Raw genomic sequence first — 23,237 nt, 5'->3', positions numbered from 1 at the left:
TTTGTCACACAAGTTGATGTAATTTTACTAGGTTCCCAACGTATGCATGTGTTTGTTTCTTTGACTTAGGACGTATGGGTTTGGTTATTGCAAGTATCTTTTGTGCTGTGGTAATTTTTTTTTCGGATCTAGAGTGCCTGGATTTCTCTTAACTGCAGTTTTACTCATTTTTACAGCTCACATTATGTGGTACAGATTCGTGAGGAATCCTTCAATCAAGAAAGGTTGTCTTATCAATTTTTCTATATGTTTACATTATGTGAATGAATATTTCTTGTTGAATTTTCCAAATCTAAATATGTTTGCTATACCTTTTTAGAGAGCTATAACTTGGTGATAATTCCTAGTGTGAGTGGGTGGGTTAAGTTATAAACTCTACCCAGATGCTTCCATTTAAATTATTGTGGAAGTCTCTTAATAATGCAGGATTTGTGAACAATGTGTGTTAAATTTATTTAGTAGAATTTTTATTTTTTTGGTTTCTAGATACATTCATAGATAATACCTATTAACTTACCACAACATGATGGTGTCAAACTTTGATAACTCAGAACACAAAGATGATTTGCTCTTGAAGAAAAAGGGGGAAAACTCCCTTTTGTGATGCTCAGTTGTCATAAGAAATTTTATTACAGAATGTTAGGTTAATTCAAAGTTCTAGTCTGAATCAACACACATGTGGGTTAGCCTAATAACATACTTCGACAATTAGTTTCCTCAAAATATTTTTTGTAGTAAGTAATTTGTATGCATATTCTTTTCCCTTCCAAGATTTCTTTTCTATTTATCTTATGGCATCCTAATAATTTAATGGAACTGAGAATCTAAGCCTAAGTTGTCTTAGGCAACTTAGGTGTAATTCAACTCTTTGAGGTTGTTTGTGATAGGTCCGCCTCCATGAATAGTTCCTTTGCCTTCTTCATGTCTGATAATGTTAGTTTGTCATATCAGAAAGGAATTTTAGGATTTCTATATCTTCAAAGAGATAATATAAAGCAACAAAATACCATTGTACTTTCTTTCTCTCCACTTCAGAACATGTTGCAAAGATCATTTAGAACTACTTTAGAACATTCGTGACAATACAGGGAGTTTGTTGTTACTAGAGTTGCTGCAATTGCTGTCCAAGCTTATTGCCTAGGTACTTTGCACAAATTCTTTTTCTATAAAATGCATAATTCTAAGTCTAATTAAATAGCATTGTGGAAGCTTTTGTGGGCCGTCAAATGTTTACTCTTTTTTTTAAAGCTGTAGTGTTTTGAAGAATTCCAAGGAATATTAACAAGCTTCTTTGTAGAGTACGAGCATTGTGGTAGTCACTAATGATTTGAATAGTTGATCCATGTTGTGGATATAATTTTTAAATTTCATAGGATAGATGTGAATTAATGTGATGACGTTAGTTCCACTTTTTGGCTATATAATTTTTCTACTTTATTCTCTTGGTTGTAATTCTTTATATATACTGATCAATCGCCTTATTTGCATAACATAATTCTATTGAGATATCAAACTACCTCAAGTTATATAATAATATCCTGTGAACATAAATTGCATATGAGATTTCTTTGTTTTTCTTACGATGTTTGGCCAGAATTTTTTGCATGTAGAAGAATTGGAAGCAGCTGTTTTTATTCAGAAAAATGTTTGGGGATGACTTCATGTATGTTCATTCAGTTGTTGCCATACTCCAATCCTGGTTTCCTTGGTCTGCAGAAATAAATGTACATCAAGGAGCACAAAACAGGCATTCACATCCTGGTTTTTTTTTGCTCTTGTTTCTAATTGCTTTCATAATAGTTGCTTTGACATTTCTGTAGTTGGTTTTTTAGCTTAATTAATTGTGATTTCACCTTTTTTTGGTCTCATATGTTTTCTGGTCTTGATTGGTTTGTAAATATAGAAAGTGAGTTTAGGAAATTCAGAATGAGTCCTCTAGTTTCTTCTTACAATAGTTAGTTTCATATGTGCTTTCTATTTGTTACAAGGATCTATCAATGAAACAATTTTTCATCAGCTATATAATCAGAGTCAATTGAGTTCACTCTTGGCAATTTTGATTAAGCTCCTTTTGAAATGGATCATACGTTGATTGGTTTTTGATTATACGTTCAATCAATCATCTATTTGAACTTTTAAATGGCTCACCAAATGTATACACATGATGCTTGGTGGATACATTCTGAATTTATTAGTGGTGTTATATGAATTTTTAGCAAGGAGCTTAATTGATTTGTAAATTAAGTGATACGTATTGCATTGTTATATTGTTTAGCATGGATCAATAGTCTTAGTGAGAATTCTTGTCGAAAAATGGTATTGGTTAGTATTAATTGCATTATTTATTATTATATATTTTGAACTGTTTACATAAGAGGGGAATATTTAGTTCCATAGAGGATTTGGATTAGTCGACCCCGCTTATAAGGTTTGATTGTTGTTTGTATAGGGAACATAAATTATAAGTTAATGAAGCAATTTGATTAAGCCTATAAGTTAATGAAGCATTTTGGTTGAATAAAGTATAGGGAGTCTCTACTAATAATTGCCAATAGCAGAAGTATAGGGCTATCCTCCCAATATGGATTGTGCTGCTCTCTCCAGCTGGACATTATTGGGATGTTATTGGACTTCTGGTAGTTATCATCCTTCCGACCAAGGGATCAAACTCCTTTCCTCGACTGGGACATTATTGGACTTCGGGTCTCCTAGTCTTATCTGTATTTTCAATATTATACCTTATTGATCTGCTCGGTCGGGACATTATTGGACTTTTGGACTTCGGTTATCATCCTCCTGACCAAGGGATCAAACTCCTTTCCCTGATCGGGGACGTTATTGGATTTCTGGTATTCTTGGTTCATCCTCCCGACCAAGGGATCAAAGTCTCTTCCCTGGTCGGGACATTATTGGACTTATGATATTTTTGGTTTTCTGGTTATCATCCTCCTGACCAAGGGATCGAACTCCTTTCCCCTGTCTCGGGACATTATTGGACTTTTGGTATTCTGGGCTTTCTTATTATCCTTCCGATGTAGGGATTGAGCTCCTCTCCCTAGCTGGGACATTATTGATATGCTCTATTGGGATGTTATTGAACTTCTGGTATTTCTTGTTTTCTAATTTGATTCCAAGGGATCAAACTCCTTTCCTCGGTCGGGACATTATTGGACTTCTGGTATTTCTAATTTTCTTATTATCATCTTGTGATATATAATGATTAAGCTCCTCCCATCGGTCGGGATGGATCGTATTCAAGTATTCTGGTATTCGTATTCTTAATAGTGGATTGTTGGTATTCAGGCATTCTAGGCATTTTTCTTCATATTTATCTTAATGGCGATGGGATCAAGCTCCTTTTCTCCTCGATCTAAATGAAATAGATATTCTGGTATTATGCTATTCTTGGTTTTCTGGTTATCATCCTCTCGACCAAGAGATCAAACTCCTTTTCTCTTGTCGGGACATTATTGGAGGGTATTTTTGGCTTTCTCATTATTATCCTCCCAATATAGGGATTGTGCTGCTCTCTCCAGCTGGACATTATTGATTTGCTCTATTGGGATGTTATTGAACTTCTGGTAGTTATCATCCTTCCGACCAAGAGATCAAACTCCTTTCCTCGGTTGGGACATTATTGGACTTCTGGTATTTCTGATTTTCTTATTATATCCTGATATAATGATTGAGCTCCTCCCATCGGTCGGGATGGATCGTATTCAAGTATTTTGATATTCTTATTCTTAACAGTGGATTGTTGGTATTCAGACATTCTAGGCATTTTTCTTAATGGCCGTGGGATCAAGCTCTTTTTCTCAGTTGGATAATAATTCTAGTACATACAGATATTATTATTATTTTTCTCCCCGGTTCAAATGAAATGGATATTCTGGTATTCTGGACATTCTTATTCTTATTCCTAGCCGCGGGATCGAGTCCTTTCATCTTGGTCCAAATGAAATGGATATTCTAGTATTCTTAACATTTTTATTATTTTCATCACGACCAAGGATCTAGTTCCTCTCACCGGTTAGCTCATATTTAATCTACCAAACTCATTGTTACCATTATTTTTGGGTCATTGAATCCTATAATTTTTTGTATTTATGCATTTTAAATTTACATCTTTCCTATTTGATGTTGATATTTTGTTTGTCCTCTTCTTAGTCACATGTTGTTAATAAATTTCTATTCCCGAATTAATAATCATTGCCTTTAATAATAGCGTGAATTCGTTGACAATTAAGTAGGTTCTTAGCCTAGGTCCTACTTATGTTGTGTTGAAGTTTATAGAAAGTAAATTCTTATGCACTTGTTTGTATGATGTATGTGTTCTAGATATCCTAATGATGTATGGTGCATTTTCAACATCACGTCGATTAGTTGTTACCCAAATATTTTGTCGTTTTCTTTGGTTTTCAGTTGCTTCTTTTGCTATCTTTTATTTATATGTATGTGCTTTCTATTTGATTATGAGGATCTATCTAACTAGGTACATGCTTGTGCTAATTTCAACGAAACAATTTATAATCAGGAGTCAATTAAGTTCACTCTTGGCTATTTTTATTAAGCTTTGATAACTAATTGCTTATGTTAATAGTTTACTAATACAATATAGGTTTTGTTAGTCCTTGTTGCTCTTTTTGAAATGGATCATACGTTGATTGGTTTTTGATTATATGTTCAATCAATCATCTATTTGAACTTTTAAATGGCTCAACAAATGTATGCACATGATGCTTGGTGGATACATTCTGAATTTATTATTTTTTATATGAAGGAGAATTAGTGGTGCTATCTTAATTTTAGCAAGTAGCTTAATTGATTTGCAAATTATGTGTATGTATTGCATTGTTATCCATGGCTAGCATGGTCTTAGTTAGAATTCATGTTGAAAAATGGTATTGGTTAGTTTTAATTGCATTATTTATTATTGTATGTATTTTGCGCTCTTTACGTAAGAGGGGAATATTTAGTTCCATAGAGATTTAGGTTAGCCGACCCTGCCTATAAGGCTTGATTGTTATTGTATAGGAGATATAGATTATATGTTAATGAAGCAATTTGGTTAAGCCGAAAAGCATGTCAACCTACAATATTCTATATTGGTTGAAGTATAGGGAGTCTCTACTAATAATTGCCTATAGCAGAATCTCTATTTATATGAGAATAGTAGCTCCAAGCTATAGTATCTTATAATATATCACCATGAGGGATTGTATTACTTATCTTATCTTATCAAAGGGATTAGCCGATCCCTTTTACTTCTAAGTTATTCCCTATCGGGATTGGTTTTCTTATCTAGTATTCCCCAATAACGGGATTAGTTTCTCTGATTGTGTTGGTCTGCACCTTGAGCAGGATAATTTTATAATCTTATCCATATCTTATTAATATTCTCCTAGGGGATTGGTTCTCTGATCTTACTAATAGACCTCAGTAACATTAGTTTTTCAGATTTTATTGGTTTTTTCACTTACTATCTCCTGGTATGATTGAAATTCTTATTCTATTAGACTTACTTGATATTGTCTAGTGATTTTGACTTTCTGATATCATCGACATATCCCCGGGTAAAGCTCTTTTTACAAATATCCCCAACGGATTGGTTTTCTCATCTTATTGGTATTATATTCTCTGAAGAGACATTATTGGACTTTTAGTATTCTTGGTTTTATCATCCTCCCAACCAAGGGATCAAACTCCTTTCCCTGGTCAGGGATGTTATTGGACTTCGGGTATTCTTGGTTTTCTGGTTATCATCCTCCCGACCAAGGGATCAAACTCTTTTCCCCGGTCGGGACATTATTGGACTTCTGGTATTCTTGGTTTTTTGGTTATCATCCTCTCGACCAAGGGATCGAACTCCTTTCCCCTGTCGGGACATTATTGGACTTTTGGCATTCTTGGCTTTCTCATTATTATCCTTCCGATATAGGGATTGAGCTCCTCTCCCTAGCTAGGACATTATTGATATGCTCTATTGGGATGTTATTGCACTTCTGGTATTTATGATTTTCTAGTTTGATTTCTTATGACCAGGGGATCAAACTCCTTTTCTCGGTTGGGACATTATTGGACTTCTGGTATTTCTGATTTTCTTATTATTATCCTGATATAATGATTGAGCTCCTCCCATCGGTCGAGATGGATCATATTTAAGTATTCTGGTGGTATTCTTATTCTTAACAGTGGATTGTTGGTATTCAGGCATTCTAGGTATTTTTCTTCTTATTTATCTTAATGGACGTGAGATTAAGCTCCTTTTCTCAATTGGATTATAATTCTAGTACAATATTATTATTATTTTTCTCCCCGGTCCAAATGAAATGAATATTCTGGACATTCTTATTCTTATTCTTAGCCGCGAGATCGAGTCCTTTCATCTCGGTCCAAATGAAATGGATATTCTAGTATTCTTAACATTTTTATTATTTTCATCACGACCTAGGATCTAGTTCCTCTCGCCGGTTAGCTCATATTTAATCTACCAAACTCATTGTTATCATTATTTTTGGGTCATTGAATCCTATAATTTTTTGTATTTCTGCATTTTAAATTTACATCTTTCCTATTTGATGTTGATATTTTGTTTGTCCTCTTCTTAGTCACATGTTGTTAATAAATTTCTATTCCCGAATTAATAATCATTGCCTTCAATAATAGCGTGAATTCGCTGACAATTAAGTAGGTTCTTAGCCTTAGGTCCTACTTATGTTGTGTTGAAGTTTATAGAAAGTAAATTCTTATGCACTTGTTTGTTTATGTTCATGCTAACCAACATTTATGATGTAGGTGTTCTAGATATCCTAATGATGTATGGTGCATTTTCAACATCACGTTGATCAGTTGTTACCCAAATATTTTGTCGTTTTCTTTGGTTTTCAGTTGCTTCTTTTGCTATCTTTTATTTATATGTATGTCCTTTCACATTAGATTATTACTTTAGAATTTATAATTCCTTAATATATTGTCATACTTTTGTTATTATATCTTTTTTTCTATGTTTTATCACCCCTTCATTAATAATTAATTACTAATATGCTTATCAAAATTGATACACTTGGTTTAAGTAAAAGCACTGCATGATGGTTCCATGGTTCCAGTTTTACTGCTTTTAGAATATATATCTTTTTCATTGGAATTTATGCTGCATATAATCCCTTTGTTGGATTCCTTGTGAGAATTTAATTCTGTCATCGCTTAATGAATTTATGTGATTGGATGATTGCTCCTTGGCTTTCTTTGAGTGTTCAATTTGTGTCGTCTTCTTGTTCCTAGTAATTGACACTTGTTTTTTTTCTTCCTTAAGGAAGATTATTATGTTGGATAGATATGTATTGAGAGGACTATTGACTATATTAAGTTCTTTTCTTCCTAGCAACATGTATGCAAAGAGCATGGGCAAAATCATCATCCTTTATGTGTTTTTGAATATACTATTTTGATGCACTTCAAGTTCCTTATGATGATTTCCTTTATCATCATTGAATCTTGGTTTTCAATTAATTCTAGTGGTTGTCTTTCCAATTCTTTTACCTAGATTTCTTGCTTCTCAACTGTTTCTACTTAGGAACTTTGACTATTTTTTCCAATTAAACAACCTTTGTGATGTTTCATATTGATCACTCGAGCACTCATATTTGATTTGTGGTTTGAAATAATGCTTATGATTTAACAATTAGTTTGATTGATATTAGGATTATAATTGAAAGGAATTTCTTGTCTATTGTGTTACCAAAATTTTACCTTTTCTAGTAATAATTACTCAAATTTAATATTAATCTTATGAGTGAATGTAATGAACAAATTGTGATATTTAGTGCTATACCACTATTGTCTAAAGATCTATTGATATGTCATTGTTGTAGTATTTCAATCATGAGAAATAATTCTTTGCTGTTTTAAATTCTAATCATATGAACATATATACAAGGTAAGTTAACTTCTATGATTCTAGTTTTATTTTTTGTTCTTTGTTTTTGGCCTATTGGTTCTTTAGTTGCTATTTGAACTTTAAATGTCTTTCAGATCTTGTCAACGATATTCTGTTTGATGATATATGATATTTCATATTTTAGATATGTACTTTTATGGTTGGTCATTCTTGGCGGGAAATTTTCTTTTGCCTATTTCTCTAGGAAAGTAAGTACTCGACGGTGTCTAAGTTCAATCTTGATTTTCTTTTACCTTATGTTGCTGATAATTTCTTTTATTTTTCTAATTGTGATTTTGTTGATTCATGAAGAATTACTGTTCAGGATTTTTATTTTTGCAATGTGCTTAGTGTGGGATTATTTAGACAGTGTTGTGTTAACGCCTTTGATAATGCTCGAGCTGTTCTCTATGATGATTCTGATCCTGATGTAGTCGGAAAATGTGTTGGTTGTTTCATTTCTTTGATTTGTCAATGTTTTATTATTTAATCTAATTATTTATTGTCTTGATATTTTCTATCATAGGTTAAAGATCTTAAAGGAATTCCAGTTGACCTATTGGTTCAAGGCATGATGGTTAATGCTCGAGTGATTTCTGTTCTTGAGAATGGGATAATGCTATCATTTCTTACATACTTCACTAGATGTGTATGGCTTTTCAATTTTTTCATTGCTTATATTTTTTTTTTGAAGGTGCAAGGCTTTGAATTGAATAAGATGCATTCACCTAGCTGCTTATAATCTAATGCTTTTTGATAGGTTGATATGTTCTATTTAGAGAATGCTTTCCAAACTAAAATATTTAATATAAATATTTAAAAAATAAATAAGATAAAAAATAATCTTTTAAAATAGGAAAAGATACGAAAATAGATAAATAAATAAATAAAAATTTTATTATAAATTTTAAATTAAAATAAATGAAATATAAAATTAATTAGATAATTTTATTTGGGTTTAATAAAGTCTCTTTAGATTATATCGATCATAGCCATGAGTTGATTAAAATAATTAACCTAAGTTTAATTAAAAAAAATCTGAAATCTGACACCACTCGCGAGCACGCTCGACTTCGACACTGTCGCGGGATTGCGCGACCAGCCATGGCAGTGTGGATTGCGTGACTCCTTCGGTGAAACCACGTTGGCCATGCAATCCATTTATCATGCTTATGAGAGCTCTGATTCCTCTAGCAAGTAAGCTTTTTTTAAAACTATTTGTTTGCATTACCAAGTCAATCAGTCATTAGCAAAGTATAGCGTCAATTAATTAGTGAAGACTATCATCATATACTTGCCATCAAACAAAGCATAGTATAACTTGTGATAATTATTAGTTCAAGAAATATGCTTAATTTTCTTAGACCATACAAATGTAGTGTCAATTAATTATTATCTTGTGGGTACAGATGTGGAATAGTTAGGTTATTATTTGGATTTTTTAGAACCTCTACATGTTTGAATTCATCTTTTCCCTGGGTCTTTGGAAGATTTACATATTTATCCTTTCAAACTTTGGAAAATGAATTTCCATTGCAGAAATGATATTTGATTTTTCATATATTTTTCTGAAAGTATTAATTTTACAATTTTTTGGGGTCATGTGACTTTTTTCAATTTCTTTATGTTGTTCTGTAAATATTTCCTCTGAGTTAATTAGAATTTATAGCAAATAGCATGATCCACTATGATGCTTCCTATACGCTCTGCCTTAAACATTTTGTTTTTATTATCAAGATACCTAAATTCAACCACACAAACATGCTCTAGTCCCAACATATTGCACTTTTTAGTTATTTTGTTATGCATGCACTATCTTTTATAATCGTTTTAAAGCACCATGTCGTTCTGTTACTTGAAAACTATATGTGGGCACTTGGTTTCACTTATGAACCAAATAGCTAGAGATGCAGAATGATCCAAACAAAGGCAATATGCTTGATTACATTAATTGATGATATTTACGATGTCTATGGAACCTTGGATGAACTCCAGCTCTTCACTAACGCCGTCGACAGGTGACAGGCATTCACAATCATCATCAAGTCTTGTTTATCTCAACTATCTAAGCTCGAGCGAGTTTTGTTGCAGATGGGACATAACTGCCATGGACAAGCTTCAAGAATACATAAAATTATGGGACTTAACTGACGTGGAGACTAACAACAAACAGGTCCTTAATGATGAACTTTATATTTGGTTGAGACAAAGGACTACTAGCCAAATATTGTCTCGAAGTGTATGTTTAATTTCTCCTAATTTATGTAAACTGCTGCCTTTCTCCTTGTATTTTGTCAAATTGTCAAATGCAGAGTTACTAGAGGAATTCATGAATGTTGTGAAATATAGATATGTGGAAAAAGTACTTCTAATTCAGGTCAATGACTAGATCAACTCTTTGTGGTTACAGATTTGCTTTGTGTTTCCTACTTATGCTATTTTGATCTCAAATTTGTTTAGTGTTATATTTTCAGTTTGAAGACTTTGCCAGCTATAATGCATGAACTCCTTGCCAAATATCACAAAACACATCTAGTCTTCAATGATGATATACAAGTAATTGATTTTAGCTCTATTGTTTTAGACTTGCTAGGCGTTTTGGCGCTTTAAAAATAGTTGGTGGAACATTGGCATAACAAAGTTTCTTATTTCTTTGTGTTGGGGAAGTTTTACTCCTAACTTAATTGGTTGATTTGGTCTATTGAATGTATTTGCATTTGGTCTATTAAATGTTTTTGACTTTGATTTTGTTGACTTGTGTATTTGCCTGTGAACATCTTAGTTTCCCATTATGGGAGTATGAATTCCTATTTACTTATGCTTCGTCCTTGTATTTTATATTACAAATCTTGTGATGCAAATAATTATTTAAGAAATAAATATAGAAAATCATTTCTATTAGGATTTTATTTATTAGTTGGGCTTCTGCTTTTTGAAAAAAATGTCAGAAGATGGTTTTTCCAATTTTATGGCTTGCATTAAAATCTAATATTTGCCATAATTTTGCTATGCTACTTAGTGTTAAGTTTACATGTTGCATGTTATATGACTTTAATTATTGCACTGCACGTACATGTTTCAAGAGTATATTAACTCAACTACTCTCAGTTAAATATCTATTTTATTTTTGCTATCAATACTTCTTTGAATCTTGTCCTTATTTTGATTATCAATACAGGCTGGTACCGGTATTTGTAGAACTCATGGCTCTTGAGATGTCAAAGCAGGTTTTCAACTGAGTCTTTTTATTATGCGCATGGACAACATTTTGGATGTTCTGATGATTTCACATACTGGCTCATTTGGTTGTAGATTTTTATGGCTGTTGTAGACAAAAGCTCCGTTGGAAGGAATTTGCAAGAAGATATAGATGGTTGATTGTAAGGTAAGGAATAGAATCTTAGACCTTGCTTATTTAGTTATTCTTATTGCAAGCATAAAACTTTTAATTGTTTTACTTTGTTGTTCATTGTTTGCATTGTGATACCCGTTCCAGGGCTTAATTGTGAGCTCACACAAGGATTCCCTTCAACACTTTAAGGAACCTTGGGTGCATGATCATGAGCTAAATGTCTGCCATGCACTTGGATATTTTCTCTTACTATGTGTGTGACTTTTAAGTTATATCATTATTGATGACGAGAATGCTTTCTCCAACTCGGGTCTACTCTTTTAAAGTGGTTTCTCTAGTGGTCATATTTTCATTTAAAAGATACTAATACTTTATCTTATTTTTGCTGTCTCAAGTTTGTACAACTTTAAGTGTACTTTCTATTTGTAAATTTGCCTACACTAGTTTTCGAATAGTCCTTAATTTGTTCTAGTTTAATTTCTTAGGTAATCAAGCCCACTATTTTACTGGGTCATCTGGAGTGGGAAAAACTTTCACTGAGGAATACGACTACGTTTAATGAGGTTAGCTTCTAGACCTCTACCAAATCCTTACTAAAATGCATTCAGTTTCTACGTGCAATTTACCTATATTCAGAGAGGATTAGATCCAATCCACAAGTTCCCTTGCATTGATTACAGAAATCCATAATTTTGGCTCTATCTAGCCCTACCTCTCAATCAAAATGCAATGCAGAAGAGGCATGTTCATGGCGTAAGGTAAGCTTCCTCCATCTTTTTACAGCAACAGTTGCATAATTCATATTCATGATTTACTCTGATAGTTAACTTCTGTTATTGAAGAATTTGACTTTCATTCACAGGGTCAAGCAATATTTGCTAGTGGGAGTACATTTGATCCAATTGAGTATGATGGAAAAGTTCTTGTGCCACGACAAGTTTAAATTTTGTTCTCAACATAAACAACCTATATCAATAAGAAAATTTTTGTTTGTTATTGTTAAAATATTGTAAATATAATAACTAGGGGTATTATTATAATTATGTTGTATCCTTCTCTATATAAGTCAATAACTCTGTGGTATCTAATACACGGTTTTCTCTTAACATGGTATCAGAGCCAAACCTTAATTTTTCCGCCGCCGCCACCAATTCCTGTTGCCATTAGTCACGCTTGGACGGGGACAAATCTCTCCCGATCTCTCTTCTCCCTCTCGCGTCACTTGCAAGCACAAGCCCCGCCTCCTTTCCTTGTGCGGCAGCAGAGGCATCTCCTTCCCGATTGCGAGCACAGGTCGCCGCTGCTCTTCCTTCTGCGTGGAATATCCTTGCGTCGCCGTAGCCAACCCTAAATTTTCCAGCGCTGTCGTAGCAAACCTTAAATTTTCTAGTGCCGTCACAGCAAACCCTAAATTTTCCAACGCCGTCGCAGCAAACCCTAAATTTTCTAGCGTAAACCCTAAATTTTCCAACGCTGTCGCAACAAACCCTAAATTTTCCAGCGCCGCAACAAACCCTTAATTCTCTCCGTGCCTGTCTCCAAGGTGTTGCGACGTCACCGAAGATTCGGGTTGCTGCCCTCTTTCACCGAATTGATCAATGGCTACCTCCAGCACTCCAAAGCCGGATATTTCGATCTTTACCAACCACATCACCGCACCACTCTCCTCCGAGCAGTTGGATGGTAAGAACTACTCCTCTTGGGCTTCTCACATTGAGCTTTGGCTTGTTTGATGGAGTCAAAGAAAGAGCGCAACAAGCTAACGATATGGATCATGGTCAACCCACTCTAGATATTAATGATGATCCATTATGCATCAATGAAGGCCCAATTACAAGGGCTAAGGCTAGAAAGATGAAGGAAGCCCTTCATGTACTAATTGAAGATGTGAAGGTCAAAGCTACCATTGAAGAAGGTTTGACTAAGAGCAACTCATTCGACATAGTCAACTTAATTCAAGCCTTAGATGAGCTTAATTAGCACTTAAGTCTCATGTCTATGTAGTAGGGATATGTAGGCTCAATTTAAACTCAATTTCTACTTTTATTTGGGTTGTAATAAAGCCATAAGCTTATAATGGGTAAGTAGTCTGCATAGGCCTTTACTAAATGGGCTTTCTTTTGGCCTTTTAGGGTTTTTTGGTCACCTTATAGCTATAAATAAAGGGGGTGACGCCCACACATGTATCTTTGACATATTTTTTAATCTAAAGTACGGTGAGGCTCTCGCTTGTTGGTTCTTCATTGAACTTGAACTTATCAAGGCATCTCCTTGTGGCGTTCAAAGACTTATCAACCTCAATCCCAAGGTTGTGGCGTCTTCCATCTCCTATACCAAGGTTCGTGCTTTTCTAAGCATTGGATCGAGGTTTCTTTCATCCATCTTATCGTCTTAGACCTTCCTTCTTTCTGTTTTCAATTCGTTGTGGGTTCTTGAGATATCTTTCTCGTTGGGTTCACATCATTGTTGGACAGGGTTATGAGACACATCTCTCTCAAACCGAAGAGGATGTTCAAGTCGTCGATCGTCCTCTGTAGAAAAAGGTTGACGCCCAGTTGTGTTGCATTATCCGAGCCACCATCCATCCATCTCTTAAGGATGTCTTCCGCACTCACAAAACCTGTAAAGATGTTTGGACACGGGCTTAACAACTCTTTACAAACACTTCTCGGCGACTCTATCAAGTTTATGAAGATCTCATGACCATCCTCAGTGCCCATCAAATTAAGGATTCAATGTCAACGTATCTGGGATTGGTCTCTAGCCTTCTTTGTGACTTCAATGGACTACTTCCACCTGCGGCCACTCTTGTTGCAGAGCTTGAAAATCGAAAGAAGTTTTTTATGTCTCTGGCTTTATATGGTCTGCCCTCAGATTATTCTCATGTTCGTGATCAGATCCTGGGCAGCCCCACAGAAGCTACCATAGACAGTACGTGGGCGACTATCCTCCGTGTCCCTGCCAAAGTCTTGACGTTACCTTCTTTCATTCCTAGTGACTCGTCAGCTTTGGTCTCTCGAAACAACAACAGACCTCCGCCTTGAAAGGGTGGCAAAGGACCTCCTTGGTGTGATCACTGCCATCGACCAGGACACACGATTGATAAGTGTTGGAGTCTGCATGGTTGGCCTCCTCGCGCTGCTCAGTTCGTTCAGAGTTGTGTTGCTTCTTCGGCTTCTGATGGCTGCCGCCACCGGATCCGACCCGAAAACCTTCCTATAATGACTTTCTGAAATGGTTTGAGGATCGTCAGGTTTCTGATTCCACTGCTGCTGTTGCACATGCTGATAATTCCTTTGCTGGCATATCTCACTCTTCAGGTCCTTGGGTTCTTGATTCTGGGGCCACTGATCATATCACTGGTAATAAATCTCTATTTTCTTCTCTCACTACTTCTGGTTATTTACCAATTATCACCATGGCCAATGGTTCCCAAACTGAGTTCAAGGGTATTAGTATTGTTCATCCTTCTCCGTCTCTTTCCTTTCATAATGTTCTTTATGTTCTCGGAGCTCCCTTTAATCTATTGTCAATAAGTCAACTTACTCGGTCTCTTGATTGTGTTATTTCTTCTGCTAAAATGTCTGTTTCCTTACAGGACCGGAATACGGGGAGGATGATTGGCTTCGGATGTGAGTCTCATGGACTTTATTGGCTTCAACAACCCTCTCTTGTTGGCTCGGCGACGACATCTCCACTTCTTATTCATGCTCAGTTGGGACATCCAGGTCTTGATAAGTTGAAACAATTACATCCTAGTCTTTCTCACTTAGAGTCTTTATCTTGTGAGTCGTGTCAGTTGGGTAAGCATGTTCATAGTTCTTTTTCTCCTCACACTGTGAGTCGGGCTGTATTCCCCTTTGCTTTGGTACATTCTGATGTTTGGGGTCCGAGTCGTGTTTCTTCTACATTGGGATCACAATATTTTGTTACTTTTATAGATGATTTTTCCCGTTGTACATGGTTATATCTGATAAAAGAACGTTCAAAATTGTTTTCTATTTTTCAATCTTTTTTTCATGAAATCAAAACTCAGTTTAGTATTTCTCTTCGAACTTTGCAAAGTGATAATGCACGTGAGTATCTTTCTACTCAGTTTCGTTCCTTCTTGGCATTTTATGGTATACTGCATCGCACGTCTTGCCCTCATACCCCTCAACAGAATGGGGTTGCAGAACACAAGAATCGTTATCTCCTTGAAACTACTCGGACTCTTCTTCTCCATTCTCATGTTCCTCATCAGTTTTGGGGTGATGTCGTACTTACTGCGTGTTATCTCATCAATCGTATGCCTTCTTCCACTCTCCAGGGTAAAATACCTCATCATATCCTCTACCCACATAATCCTCTTCATCCTTTACCACCTCGGGTCTTTGGTTTTATATGTTTTGCTCATGATCTTGATCCTAGCATTGATAAACTCTCTCCCGGTCTCATAAGTGCGTTTTCCTTGGGTACCCAAGGTCTCGGAAAGGGTATAAGTGTTATTCCCCTACTCTTCGTCGGTACTTCATCTTTACTGATGTCACATTCTTCGATTCGGTTTCATTTTTTGGGCCTCCCGCTTCCCAGTATGAGGTTTCTCCCTCTCCACCTGCACCAGTGACTATCATTTGTCCTCCGGAGGTACCTCTATCATCCCCAGCCTCGTCTCCTCCTTTGCAGGTTTATCAGCGTCGTTCTCATCCTACTTTGTCGCTGACCGACCTTGAGACTGCCGTGGACACATCTTTGGAGCCAAGTCCTTCGCCGTTTCCTCCGGTCCCATCTCCTGACTCTGATATTCCTATTGCACTTTGAAAGGGTATGCGTTCCACTCGTAATCCTTCTCCTCACTATGTTTCTTTGAGTTATCATCATCTTTCTCCTTCCTATTATTCTTGTCTTTTTTCCTTGTCGTCTGTTTCTCTTCCTAAGACTGCAGATGATGCCTTTGCCCATCCAGGATGGAAACAAGCTATGCTCGATGAAATTTGTACTTTACAGAGTAGTGGGACTTGGGACCTCGTTCCTTTACCACCTGGGAAGTCAGTTGTTGGTTGTCGATGAGTGTATACGGTGAAGGTTGGTCCAGACGAGATGGTTGACAGACTTAAGGCACGTCTCATCGCTAAAGGCTATACTCAGATCTTCGGATTGGATTATGGGGATACTTTTTCTTCTATTGCCAAGTTGTCTTCTGTATACCTATTTCTGTCAATTGCTGCGATTCGCCATTGGTCTCTTTATCAGTTGGACATCAAAAATGCATTCTTACATGTTGATCTGCTCGAGAAAGTCTACATGGAGCAACCTTCGTGTTTTGTTGCTCAGGGGGAGTCTTCTGGTCTTGTATGTTGCCTGCAGAAATCTTTATATGGCCTCAAGCAATCACCCAAAGCATGGCTCGGTAGATTTAGTACTGTAATTCAACAATTTAGCATGACTAGGAGTGAGGCTGACCATTCTGTCTTTTATCGCCACTCATCTACAGGTTGCATCTACGTAGTGGTTTATGTTGATGATATTGTCATCACAGGTAGTGATTATCTTGGGATTTCACAAGTAAAACAACATCTTTTTAAACATTTCTAGACAAAGAATCTCGGCAAACTCAAATATTTATTGGGATAGAAGTAGCACAGTCTAAACAGGGGATCATCATATCCCAAAGAAAGTATGCAATGGATATTTTGGAAGAAACGGGAATGTTAAATTCAAAGACAGTCGACAACCCTATGATCCTAATGTCAAGCTCCTGCCAAATCAGGGGGAGCCTCTTTCAGATCCTGAACGGTACAGGCAATTAGTAGGGAAACTAAGCTACCTTACTGTTACTTGTCCGGATATCTCATTTGCGGTAAGTGTAGTAAGTCAGTTTCTCAACTCTTCATGCAAAGAACATCAGAATGCTGTGACTCGCATTATTCGATATATCAGAGGTGCACCTGAAAAGGGTCTTTTATATGTAGACAAATGTCATACTCGAGCTATAGGGTACTCTGATGCAGATTGGGCAGGATCTCCCACTGATAGAAGATCCACTTATGAGTTTTGTATATTTGTTGGAGGTAACCTTGTTTCTTAGAAAAGCAAAAAGCAGAATGTTGTGGCAAGATCTAGAGACAGAGTATCGGGCTATGGCCATTACTAGTCAAGAGCTTATATGGCTAAAATGATTGTTTCAGGAACTCAGGTTTGGGGAGGTTACACAAATGTCACTTATATGTGACAACCAAGCTGCCATGCATATTGCCTCGAACCCAGTTTTTTATGAGAGGATAAAGCATATTGAAGTTGATTGTCACTTTGTTAGAGAGAAAGTTATATCAGGAGAAATATCTACTAGTTTTGTCAACTCACATATCAACAAGTACATATATTCACTAAGTCACTGAGAGGTTCTCAAATTGACTACATATGTAACTAGCTGGGTGCATATGATCTATATTCTCCAGCTTGAGGGGGAGCGTTAGAATATTGTAAATATAATAACAAGGGGTATTATTATAATTATGTTGTATATCCTTCTCTATATAAGTCAATAACTCTGTGGTATCTAATACACAGTTTTCTCTTAATAGTTACAAACTAAACTTTGGTGTTTCATATTCGTCCAGTCAAATAATGCCTATATCTTCCTGGGTTTGGCCTTGGTGATCTCCGGAGCAACCCGTGTGCACAACGACATGCTGCTTGCAGCCTATAAGTTCACAAGTTAATTCACTGTTTCTATTTTTGTATATTCATTATTTCAAAGTTGTTCCATATAACATAAACCCATTGGGAACATGTTTAATCAACTTCGAATTTTACTTTTCCATATATTCCACAAAACTATGGAAAGTAGTGTAATTGTGGTAACTTTTATTGGACAGCGGATGCTTTAGCTCAACAGGTGATGCAGGAGAACTTGGACAAAGGAATGATCTACCCACCATTCTCAAACATTAGGAAGATAGCTGCTTATATTGCTGCGAATGTTGCAGCAAAGCATATAAACTCGGTGAGTTTCTTCATCATCTCTTTATTATGAATGCATAATAAGTCTACGTTAAACTATGCTATACCTAGATCCCAAGGCCTTGGTGAAGTACGCAAAGAGCCTCATGTATACAACCCTGTTTTCCACCAGTAAAGATGATTGGACAAGAGCCAACACTTCATGCATATTAGCAGTCTATATAATAAGTAGGTGTTTTATCAATACTTTTTCTAATTATTTGACCCATCCACATTACAATGTTAACTTGGAGTTAAACTTGTGTTTTTCTTTTTATTTTCTTTTTCACATCAGAATTTATTAATGATGGTAAGGCGTTTTGAGTGCTTCCTTCTGTCTGATGACTTCATGTTGGCACTTTTGTGTCAAAGGAGATGTCCTACTTAAGTGGTTGTATATAATATTTTTTATGCTTTTTTATTACCCAAAATCCACCTTTGATGATGTTTTCATTCTTAAGCATCCAACATGGTTCATCCTTTTAAATACACTCAGTGCAATTACTTAATGATGAATTTTATATTGAGTTGAGGGGAAGAAGGGCTACTAGCCAAGTAATGTCTAGAACCATTTGTTTTATTTCTCCTAATTCAGGTAAACTTTTGTCATACTAGTTTCTCCTTGTATTTAGGAATATTTAAAGTTACTCGAATTCATAAATGTTGTGAAGTAGAGATATTGGAAAAAAAGTACCAATTCAGGTTAGTGGCTGGATCAATTCTTTGTGGTTGCATATTTGCTAATTGTTTCCTGTTTATGCTATTTCAATATCAAATTTGTTCTGTGTTATATTTTCAGTTCGACGACGTTGCCACCTTAATGCATTTGAACTCCTTGCTAAATATTGTAAAACACATCTTGTCTTCAACGATGATATACAAGTAATTGATTTGAGTTATACTATTTTATCTCCATGCGTGAATATTTACCTGATCTATCACTTTGTGAAGGTCATTTGTTATTAAGGTAAAATTTTCTGCTTGAATATTTTATCGACCATTCCTTTTATGAAGGTTTCATTTATTGTTGATGGTGTTTTTTTAATAAATATATAATCTCCATCTATTCATGCTAAAGGAAAGGAACAATGGGGCAGCTGTGTGACCTTCCTGAATTGATCTAAATGTATGTTGACTTTTGCAGTTGTAAATAGGTCTGCAAATTCATAGCAGTAGTTAGATTATGTTTTGAGCATTCTCCAATTTGTGAATGATGATGTTTGTACTTCAAGATCAATATAATTTCTTCATAAGCATATTGCTAGGCTAGTTCATTTTGCATGGTTTAGTTTATTTATCTTGCCAAACTATTCTATATATGCGGTGTTTCTCGTGGAATAGTGAAGCCATCATTGAACTAGACATGCTACTGATTAGTTGTGATTTTGGTTCAAATATGAGTTGGACTCTAGGTCTTGGGATGTCAAGTTTTTTTTTTATTTATGTTGACCACATAGTAGTAGTAGTAATAGACACCAAAGCAGTTATGCTACTCAACATTCTTTGTTTGTTGAAACAATAGTGGACAGACACAAATATGATCTTTAGTGCTAAGGTAGTCTTGAATGATACATTGATACCAAACTGGTGGAACTGAACCAAACTGGAGGCCAAACATAGGAAAAAATTTGAAATGAAGGGCCTATATAAGAAAGTGTTCAGGGAGTTGACAATGAGAGTAACTACACAATGTGATTGTCCACATAGTAGCAACTAACTCAGCCGAATATAGTTTTTCAGTCTTCATTCTTCCTAATTATTGGAGTGTTCATCCAACAATCATCCTAGAAGTGACTTTATTTTCAGAATCTGACATGTACCTTCTACTTATTCAAAATTTTACTATCAACATCAGGTCGTGTTTATCAAATTATTACTCGCTTTTTTGCATCTAATTACCAAAATAAATTAGACATGTTTTTTTAGCTTAGAATAATTTGTTTTTGTCTAGGATATTTTATGCAGTATCACAAGTAAACTGTGATCTCGAGGAGCATTTAAATGTCTTTAATTGGACAAATTGTCAAACAACACAATAGAAACCAACAAACAGGATGAAGATTTCCATCTGTATTCATCTATAAAATTGGACTTTCTAGTTTAGGAAAAAATGTGAAATTTTTCAAGCAACAAAATGTGAGACAAGATATGCTCTTATCTTTTTTGGAAAAAATAACCAAGACCTTACATACTTTAATGCAGTGTTAGATATGAGGACTAGTAACTAAACATTTTATATGTTGGTTGAACACCCCAACATAACTCATAAGGAGTTACAGAAGGCAGTACCAGGTCTTTAATGCTCGGCGAAGGTTATTGGGCCAACATTTACTGTTAAAATTTTATTGTTTGCATCTTGAGCGTAGTCTATAAAAATTATTTTTTCAAAAAGAACCATTGGGTCACTTCTATCTCTATGAAATTGCAAAGTCGTGTTCTCAATTATTTTTCAAGCAACAAAAGGTTCTTTATTCTTGAACGGGAAAACATGTCCTTGTTCCCTAGAGCTTTTGGAATGGGCTAGAATAGAACTTGAGGAATTTATTTTTTTATGCATATTTTAAATCCAAATAAAAAATAATTATTAAATTTCATTAGGTAGTTAAAGCTTTATATTATTCTATCTCAATTTGCACTTTGTTGAGATCTTAAAGATTGTTCTTAATGCATGATTTGATGAATTACTTTAGGCCTAATATGTAGGATTTATTAGACAAATATTTGAATAATTATAGAAATGTTTTAATATATTTGTGGAAATTGGGACATGGGTACTAAAAATGTTTCTTCTATCATAACTGTTAGAGGTGACGCCATCTACAGCATGGAATGGTGCTGAAAAATGGTATTGTTTACTAACTTGCAGTGGAAGAAAGTTTGTCACATTTTTATGAGTTTCTTGATTACACATAGAAATGGATATACCTGATCTATTTGTACACAACTACACTTCTTCAATATCTTATGAATGGCTGGGCTATAAATTTAAAGTTTCCAACATCAGATTGGCTTTTTATTTGTTCTCAATGTTTATTATTATTGCATTTGTATTACTTCCTTCTTCTTAATCTCTATTTTTCACTCTATTTCCCTTATTATATGATTTGCTAAACTTTGGTAAAAGAGGGGCTACAGCATTAATCTTGAATATAAACATACAATAGAATCCATTTTTGTAAGGGAAGAAGTGTAACTAGTGATTAAAGCCCATAGTTTAATTAGATTAGCATGTTGCAAACTATGCATCATGAAGTAGCTACTTTCCATGAACCTACATTTAAGCTGATCTTGAGTTGCTCGTGGAGGATTCCACATTGTTTAGAATAGCATCATAAAGAAAATGGTGAGAGTAGATAATTTGAAAGGTATAACTGAGGCCTCAATGCCCTATCCATGTGATATTATTCATCTAAATCAAAATACAGATAATATAGCTCAACAATCATTGCATATACAATCATTTCATTAATGATTTGAATATGCAAAGTAGTCTGAAGCAACTGCAAAATCTTATAATCTAAATGATATGAATTGCACTAGATAGTGATCATTAATCAGTTTTAATTGTATTTAATCCAGACATTGTCAATGAATTCTCTCCAATGGTTACTTTTGAGATGGGATGTTTCAGTGCTCAAAGAGATGCTGGCCTAGTTAATATTAATTCGATAGAACAAGTTATTCAAAGTAACGACAAACTATTCTAGGAATTTGTGATCAAGGAATTACGGATATTTCAAAACTAGAGCAGCAATTATTGCTTCTGGTTAACACTGCAAATATTGTGAAACTTTTGCTAATTATTACTTCTGGTATCATTAGCATTACAAAGCCTTTACATTCTCATTCGGTTAATAGATCATAAGAGGAGCATTACGATTTGGTGTTTTCTATTGAAGAGGTTGCAGATAAGTTACAAAGTACTTTCTTCCAGTAATTTTTCAGATTTATTAATTTTGACTTTAAGTAAATCGTTCCTATGCTTTGACTAACATCATTGATGAAATTTTATGGTTCCATGCGATGCATTAATTTTATGATGCAATCATGTTTTCTTAATTCCCTTTGCATGCTCATTGTTCCTGATTATATTTATTAGGAAGAAGTAATAGGGTTTGCTATTCAATATAAATATATAATTCTATTAAAACAACTAATGAACTTTTATAAAAAAAAAAAAAGCATCTTTGTAGGTCTACTATTTAATTAATGTCATACTCGTACACCAATATTATTGAATTTTCAGTGATTTCTTATTTAATAATTTATTTCTAAGCCTTTCTAAATCCTAAATAAGATTTTTTTTTTTTTAAAAAAAAAAACTTAGAAACTCCCATTTTATTATTTTTGGTTAGATTTTTTAACAAAACATGGTCGAATTGACATGATTTTTTTTAATATTATGTTAATTGTCATTTTTTTCTACTTGGAACTCTAAATTTATTATTATGCTCTAGTGGTATTTATATTTGATTTGAGAATAATACAAATTTTTGCCTAAATATTAGTCGCCTATTTAGAACTCATTCATACTTCTAATTAGTATTTGTCATATTTCAAGTGGGGTTCTACTATGAGAGGATGACATAGAATACATCGTTTAAAAGTTTGAATCATATCAGAGTTCAGTTTATGACCGAAACATCACAAAATTAGCTAACTCCAAAACCAAGATATGGTCTTTTAGATCCTCACAGTCGGCCTACCATCATGCAGGGTGAATCACCAATTTCAGACATAGGTCATACTGATACTTCTAAGCTTGAACATCCTTTTTCATTTGGATCATTAGAGAAAACACAGAATCAAGTTTCTCATTCTCAACAGACAGATAGAACTCAGTTGGACAAACAATATTTTGGTGATGGTGATAAGATCTACCCTAACCATGCTATACTGGAAGCTTCAAATTAGGAGAATGAACACTATATATCGAATCATGAGCCTTCTCGTGGGGATGCTAATTTT

The 23,237-nt window shown here is 34.8% G+C and overlaps 1 long non-coding RNA gene and 1 pseudogene across 3 annotated transcripts in view; both read left to right on the top strand.

The window, feature by feature from the left end:
* LOC121992377 overlaps nt 1-761 on the top strand; it is a 29,807-nt gene extending 29,046 nt beyond the window's left edge. For all 3 annotated transcript variants that reach the window (XR_006114873.1, XR_006114871.1, XR_006114872.1), the window contains one exon: nt 177-761. This is a non-coding gene — a long non-coding RNA (uncharacterized LOC121992377). The remainder of the gene's footprint in view (nt 1-176) is intronic.
* Nucleotides 762-8,878: 8,117 nt separating this feature from the next.
* On the top strand, nt 8,879-23,183 carry LOC121990935 (annotated as a pseudogene).
* The last annotated feature ends 54 nt before the right edge of the window (nt 23,184-23,237 follow it).

Source organism: Zingiber officinale, chromosome 6B, assembly GCF_018446385.1.
Source record: "Zingiber officinale cultivar Zhangliang chromosome 6B, Zo_v1.1, whole genome shotgun sequence".
In the NCBI taxonomy this organism is placed as follows: Eukaryota; Viridiplantae; Streptophyta; class Magnoliopsida; order Zingiberales; family Zingiberaceae; genus Zingiber; species Zingiber officinale.
The sequence above is the reverse complement of the archived record's forward strand: the minus strand, read 5'-3'. Positions and strand labels throughout refer to the sequence as shown.